At 44.3% G+C, this 6,000-nt stretch overlaps 9 non-coding genes across 9 annotated transcripts; all 9 read right to left on the bottom strand.

Moving 5' to 3' along the window:
• Positions 1-529: 529 nt before the first annotated feature.
• Positions 530-648, bottom strand: LOC130397166 (5S ribosomal RNA). The gene has a single exon (XR_008899767.1). It is a non-coding gene; the product is annotated as a 5S ribosomal RNA (ribosomal RNA).
• A 529-nt stretch (positions 649-1,177) lies between these two features.
• Positions 1,178-1,296, bottom strand: LOC130397165 (5S ribosomal RNA). The gene has a single exon (XR_008899766.1). It is a non-coding gene; the product is annotated as a 5S ribosomal RNA (ribosomal RNA).
• Positions 1,297-1,825: 529 nt separating this feature from the next.
• On the bottom strand, positions 1,826-1,944 carry LOC130397164 (5S ribosomal RNA). The gene has a single exon (XR_008899765.1). It is a non-coding gene; the product is annotated as a 5S ribosomal RNA (ribosomal RNA).
• Positions 1,945-2,473: 529 nt separating this feature from the next.
• On the bottom strand, positions 2,474-2,592 carry LOC130397163 (5S ribosomal RNA). Its single transcript, XR_008899764.1, has one exon. It is a non-coding gene; the product is annotated as a 5S ribosomal RNA (ribosomal RNA).
• Positions 2,593-3,120: 528 nt separating this feature from the next.
• On the bottom strand, positions 3,121-3,239 carry LOC130397161 (5S ribosomal RNA). The gene has a single exon (XR_008899763.1). It is a non-coding gene; the product is annotated as a 5S ribosomal RNA (ribosomal RNA).
• Positions 3,240-3,768: 529 nt separating this feature from the next.
• On the bottom strand, positions 3,769-3,887 carry LOC130397160 (5S ribosomal RNA). Its single transcript, XR_008899762.1, has one exon. It is a non-coding gene; the product is annotated as a 5S ribosomal RNA (ribosomal RNA).
• A 528-nt stretch (positions 3,888-4,415) lies between these two features.
• On the bottom strand, positions 4,416-4,534 carry LOC130397158 (5S ribosomal RNA). Its single transcript, XR_008899760.1, has one exon. It is a non-coding gene; the product is annotated as a 5S ribosomal RNA (ribosomal RNA).
• Positions 4,535-5,062: 528 nt separating this feature from the next.
• On the bottom strand, positions 5,063-5,181 carry LOC130397157 (5S ribosomal RNA). The gene has a single exon (XR_008899759.1). It is a non-coding gene; the product is annotated as a 5S ribosomal RNA (ribosomal RNA).
• A 528-nt stretch (positions 5,182-5,709) lies between these two features.
• LOC130397156 (5S ribosomal RNA) lies at positions 5,710-5,828 on the bottom strand. The gene has a single exon (XR_008899758.1). It is a non-coding gene; the product is annotated as a 5S ribosomal RNA (ribosomal RNA).
• Positions 5,829-6,000: the final 172 nt, after the last annotated feature.

The following is a 6,000-nucleotide window of genomic DNA, read 5'->3' as shown; positions in this document are numbered from 1 at the left end:
CAATTAGTGCAGGCGCAAACCAGGTTTTATACAGTAGCACATAAGGAGTGAGAAAGCTGCTGAGGCTCGACGTTACACTTTTACAAAAACAATCATTAGTTAGATATAAACGGCAGTAATTGATTCAGTAGGACTCCTTATCCATGTAAACGATCATTGTGACATCTGAATTCATTAATTATCTGAAATACACTGCGTGTGCGTGTGATGTTAAATGTTTGAACCAAGGTTAACGGTTAAAGTGTCAGAGAATGGGTGGTGATTTTTTGACGTCCTCCCATGATCTGAAGTGAGCGTGCGTGTTTGTGTTGGTGAAAGTTTAAGAAATGTACAACTGTCGGTTCAGCTCTCTGGTGCTCCCTGCTGGCAGTATCACTATACTGTCCTCATGTTTCACAAAAATAGTTTTGAGAGACGTTGTCAGTTTTTGTATGTTGCTTAAATCCTCCAAAGCGGTTGGCAGTAAACATCAGGTCACGGTACGCCACGGTAGGCCACGGAGTCAATGAGCTCGAGTTGAAAAAGAAAAAGCTTACAGCACCTGGTATTCCCAGGCGGTCTCCCATCCAAGTACTAACCAGGCCCGACCCTGCTTAGCTTCCGAGATCAGACGAGATCGGGCGTGTTCAGGGTGGTATGGCCGTAAGCAATTAGTGCAGGCGCAAAACCAGGTTTTATACAGTAGCACATAAGGAGTGAGAAAGCTGCTGAGGCTCGACGTTACACTTTTACAAAAACAATCATTAGTTAGATATAAACGGCAGTAATTGATTCAGTAGGACTCCTTATCCATGTAAACGATCATTGTGACATCTGAATTCATTAATTATCTGAAATACACTGCGTGTGCGTGTGATGTTAAATGTTTGAACCAAGGTTAACGGTTAAAGTGTCAGAGAATGGGTGGTGATTTTTTGACGTCCTCCCATGATCTGAAGTGAGCGTGCGTGTTTGTGTTGGTGAAAGTTTAAGAAATGTACAACTGTCGGTTCAGCTCTCTGGTGCTCCCTGCTGGCAGTATCACTATACTGTCCTCATGTTTCACAAAAATAGTTTTGAGAGACGTTGTCAGTTTTTGTATGTTGCTTAAATCCTCCAAAGCGGTTGGCAGTAAACATCAGGTCACGGTACGCCACGGTAGGCCACGGAGGCAATGAGCTCGAGTTGAAAAAGAAAAAGCTTACAGCACCTGGTATTCCCAGGCGGTCTCCCATCCAAGTACTAACCAGGCCCGACCCTGCTTAGCTTCCGAGATCAGACGAGATCGGGCGTGTTCAGGGTGGTATGGCCGTAAGCAATTAGTGCAGGCGCAAAACCAGGTTTTATACAGTAGCACATAAGGAGTGAGAAAGCTGCTGAGGCTCGACGTTACACTCTTACAAAAACAATCATTAGTTAGATATAAACGGCAGTAATTGATTCAGTAGGACTCCTTATCCATGTAAACGATCATTGTGACATCTGAATTCATTAATTATCTGAAATACACTGCGTGTGCGTGTGATGTTAAATGTTTGAACCAAGGTTAACGGTTAAAGTGTCAGAGAATGGGTGGTGATTTTTTGACGTCCTCCCATGATCTGAAGTGAGCGTGCGTGTTTGTGTTGGTGAAAGTTTAAGAAATGTACAACTGTCGGTTCAGCTCTCTGGTGCTCCCTGCTGGCAGTATCACTATACTGTCCTCATGTTTCACAAAAATAGTTTTGAGAGACGTTGTCAGTTTTTGTATGTTGCTTAAATCCTCCAAAGCGGTTGGCAGTAAACATCAGGTCACGGTACGCCACGGTAGGCCACGGAGTCAATGAGCTCGAGTTGAAAAAGAAAAAGCTTACAGCACCTGGTATTCCCAGGCGGTCTCCCATCCAAGTACTAACCAGGCCCGACCCTGCTTAGCTTCCGAGATCAGACGAGATCGGGCGTGTTCAGGGTGGTATGGCCGTAAGCAATTAGTGCAGGCGCAAAACCAGGTTTTATACAGTAGCACATAAGGAGTGAGAAAGCTGCTGAGGCTCGACGTTACACTTTTACAAAAACAATCATTAGTTAGATATAAACGGCAGTAATTGATTCAGTAGGACTCCTTATCCATGTAAACGATCATTGTGACATCTGAATTCATTAATTATCTGAAATACACTGCGTGTGCGTGTGATGTTAAATGTTTGAACCAAGGTTAACGGTTAAAGTGTCAGAGAATGGGTGGTGATTTTTTGACGTCCTCCCATGATCTGAAGTGAGCGTGCGTGTTTGTGTTGGTGAAAGTTTAAGAAATGTACAACTGTCGGTTCAGCTCTCTGGTGCTCCCTGCTGGCAGTATCACTATACTGTCCTCATGTTTCACAAAAATAGTTTTGAGAGACGTTGTCAGTTTTTGTATGTTGCTTAAATCCTCCAAAGCGGTTGGCAGTAAACATCAGGTCACGGTACGCCACGGTAGGCCACGGAGTCAATGAGCTCGAGTTGAAAAAGAAAAAGCTTACAGCACCTGGTATTCCCAGGCGGTCTCCCATCCAAGTACTAACCAGGCCCGACCCTGCTTAGCTTCCGAGATCAGACGAGATCGGGCGTGTTCAGGGTGGTATGGCCGTAAGCAATTAGTGCAGGCGCAAAACCAGGTTTTATACAGTAGCACATAAGGAGTGAGAAAGCTGCTGAGGCTCGACGTTACACTTTACAAAAACAATCATTAGTTAGATATAAACGGCAGTAATTGATTCAGTAGGACTCCTTATCCATGTAAACGATCATTGTGACATCTGAATTCATTAATTATCTGAAATACACTGCGTGTGCGTGTGATGTTAAATGTTTGAACCAAGGTTAACGGTTAAAGTGTCAGAGAATGGGTGGTGATTTTTTGACGTCCTCCCATGATCTGAAGTGAGCGTGCGTGTTTGTGTTGGTGAAAGTTTAAGAAATGTACAACTGTCGGTTCAGCTCTCTGGTGCTCCCTGCTGGCAGTATCACTATACTGTCCTCATGTTTCACAAAAATAGTTTTGAGAGACGTTGTCAGTTTTTGTATGTTGCTTAAATCCTCCAAAGCGGTTGGCAGTAAACATCAGGTCACGGTACGCCACGGTAGGCCACGGAGTCAATGAGCTCGAGTTGAAAAAGAAAAAGCTTACAGCACCTGGTATTCCCAGGCGGTCTCCCATCCAAGTACTAACCAGGCCCGACCCTGCTTAGCTTCCGAGATCAGACGAGATCGGGCGTGTTCAGGGTGGTATGGCCGTAAGCAATTAGTGCAGGCGCAAAACCAGGTTTTATACAGTAGCACATAAGGAGTGAGAAAGCTGCTGAGGCTCGACGTTACACTTTTACAAAAACAATCATTAGTTAGATATAAACGGCAGTAATTGATTCAGTAGGACTCCTTATCCATGTAAACGATCATTGTGACATCTGAATTCATTAATTATCTGAAATACACTGCGTGTGCGTGTGATGTTAAATGTTTGAACCAAGGTTAACGGTTAAAGTGTCAGAGAATGGGTGGTGATTTTTTGACGTCCTCCCATGATCTGAAGTGAGCGTGCGTGTTTGTGTTGGTGAAAGTTTAAGAAATGTACAACTGTCGGTTCAGCTCTCTGGTGCTCCCTGCTGGCAGTATCACTATACTGTCCTCATGTTTCACAAAAATAGTTTTGAGAGACGTTGTCAGTTTTTGTATGTTGCTTAAATCCTCCAAAGCGGTTGGCAGTAAACATCAGGTCACGGTACGCCACGGTAGGCCACGGAGTCAATGAGCTCGAGTTGAAAAAGAAAAAGCTTACAGCACCTGGTATTCCCAGGCGGTCTCCCATCCAAGTACTAACCAGGCCCGACCCTGCTTAGCTTCCGAGATCAGACGAGATCGGGCGTGTTCAGGGTGGTATGGCCGTAAGCAATTAGTGCAGGCGCAAAACCAGGTTTTATACAGTAGCACATAAGGAGTGAGAAAGCTGCTGAGGCTCGACGTTACACTTTACAAAAACAATCATTAGTTAGATATAAACGGCAGTAATTGATTCAGTAGGACTCCTTATCCATGTAAACGATCATTGTGACATCTGAATTCATTAATTATCTGAAATACACTGCGTGTGCGTGTGATGTTAAATGTTTGAACCAAGGTTAACGGTTAAAGTGTCAGAGAATGGGTGGTGATTTTTTGACGTCCTCCCATGATCTGAAGTGAGCGTGCGTGTTTGTGTTGGTGAAAGTTTAAGAAATGTACAACTGTCGGTTCAGCTCTCTGGTGCTCCCTGCTGGCAGTATCACTATACTGTCCTCATGTTTCACAAAAATAGTTTTGAGAGACGTTGTCAGTTTTTGTATGTTGCTTAAATCCTCCAAAGCGGTTGGCAGTAAACATCAGGTCACGGTACGCCACGGTAGGCCACGGAGTCAATGAGCTCGAGTTGAAAAAGAAAAAGCTTACAGCACCTGGTATTCCCAGGCGGTCTCCCATCCAAGTACTAACCAGGCCCGACCCTGCTTAGCTTCCGAGATCAGACGAGATCGGGCGTGTTCAGGGTGGTATGGCCGTAAGCAATTAGTGCAGGCGCAAAACCAGGTTTTATACAGTAGCACATAAGGAGTGAGAAAGCTGCTGAGGCTCGACGTTACACTTTACAAAAACAATCATTAGTTAGATATAAACGGCAGTAATTGATTCAGTAGGACTCCTTATCCATGTAAACGATCATTGTGACATCTGAATTCATTAATTATCTGAAATACACTGCGTGTGCGTGTGATGTTAAATGTTTGAACCAAGGTTAACGGTTAAAGTGTCAGAGAATGGGTGGTGATTTTTTGACGTCCTCCCATGATCTGAAGTGAGCGTGCGTGTTTGTGTTGGTGAAAGTTTAAGAAATGTACAACTGTCGGTTCAGCTCTCTGGTGCTCCCTGCTGGCAGTATCACTATACTGTCCTCATGTTTCACAAAAATAGTTTTGAGAGACGTTGTCAGTTTTTGTATGTTGCTTAAATCCTCCAAAGCGGTTGGCAGTAAACATCAGGTCACGGTACGCCACGGTAGGCCACGGAGTCAATGAGCTCGAGTTGAAAAAGAAAAAGCTTACAGCACCTGGTATTCCCAGGCGGTCTCCCATCCAAGTACTAACCAGGCCCGACCCTGCTTAGCTTCCGAGATCAGACGAGATCGGGCGTGTTCAGGGTGGTATGGCCGTAAGCAATTAGTGCAGGCGCAAAACCAGGTTTTATACAGTAGCACATAAGGAGTGAGAAAGCTGCTGAGGCTCGACGTTACACTTTACAAAAACAATCATTAGTTAGATATAAACGGCAGTAATTGATTCAGTAGGACTCCTTATCCATGTAAACGATCATTGTGACATCTGAATTCATTAATTATCTGAAATACACTGCGTGTGCGTGTGATGTTAAATGTTTGAACCAAGGTTAACGGTTAAAGTGTCAGAGAATGGGTGGTGATTTTTTGACGTCCTCCCATGATCTGAAGTGAGCGTGCGTGTTTGTGTTGGTGAAAGTTTAAGAAATGTACAACTGTCGGTTCAGCTCTCTGGTGCTCCCTGCTGGCAGTATCACTATACTGTCCTCATGTTTCACAAAAATAGTTTTGAGAGACGTTGTCAGTTTTTGTATGTTGCTTAAATCCTCCAAAGCGGTTGGCAGTAAACATCAGGTCACGGTACGCCACGGTAGGCCACGGAGTCAATGAGCTCGAGTTGAAAAAGAAAAAGCTTACAGCACCTGGTATTCCCAGGCGGTCTCCCATCCAAGTACTAACCAGGCCCGACCCTGCTTAGCTTCCGAGATCAGACGAGATCGGGCGTGTTCAGGGTGGTATGGCCGTAAGCAATTAGTGCAGGCGCAAAACCAGGTTTTATACAGTAGCACATAAGGAGTGAGAAAGCTGCTGAGGCTCGACGTTACACTTTTACAAAAACAATCATTAGTTAGATATAAACGGCAGTAATTGATTCAGTAGGACTCCTTATCCATGTAAACGATCATTGTGACATCTGAATT

Source organism: Gadus chalcogrammus, chromosome 12 (genome assembly GCF_026213295.1).
Source record: "Gadus chalcogrammus isolate NIFS_2021 chromosome 12, NIFS_Gcha_1.0, whole genome shotgun sequence".
Lineage (NCBI taxonomy): Eukaryota > Metazoa > Chordata > Actinopteri > Gadiformes > Gadidae > Gadus > Gadus chalcogrammus.
This window is presented reverse-complemented; position numbering and strand designations above follow the sequence as displayed.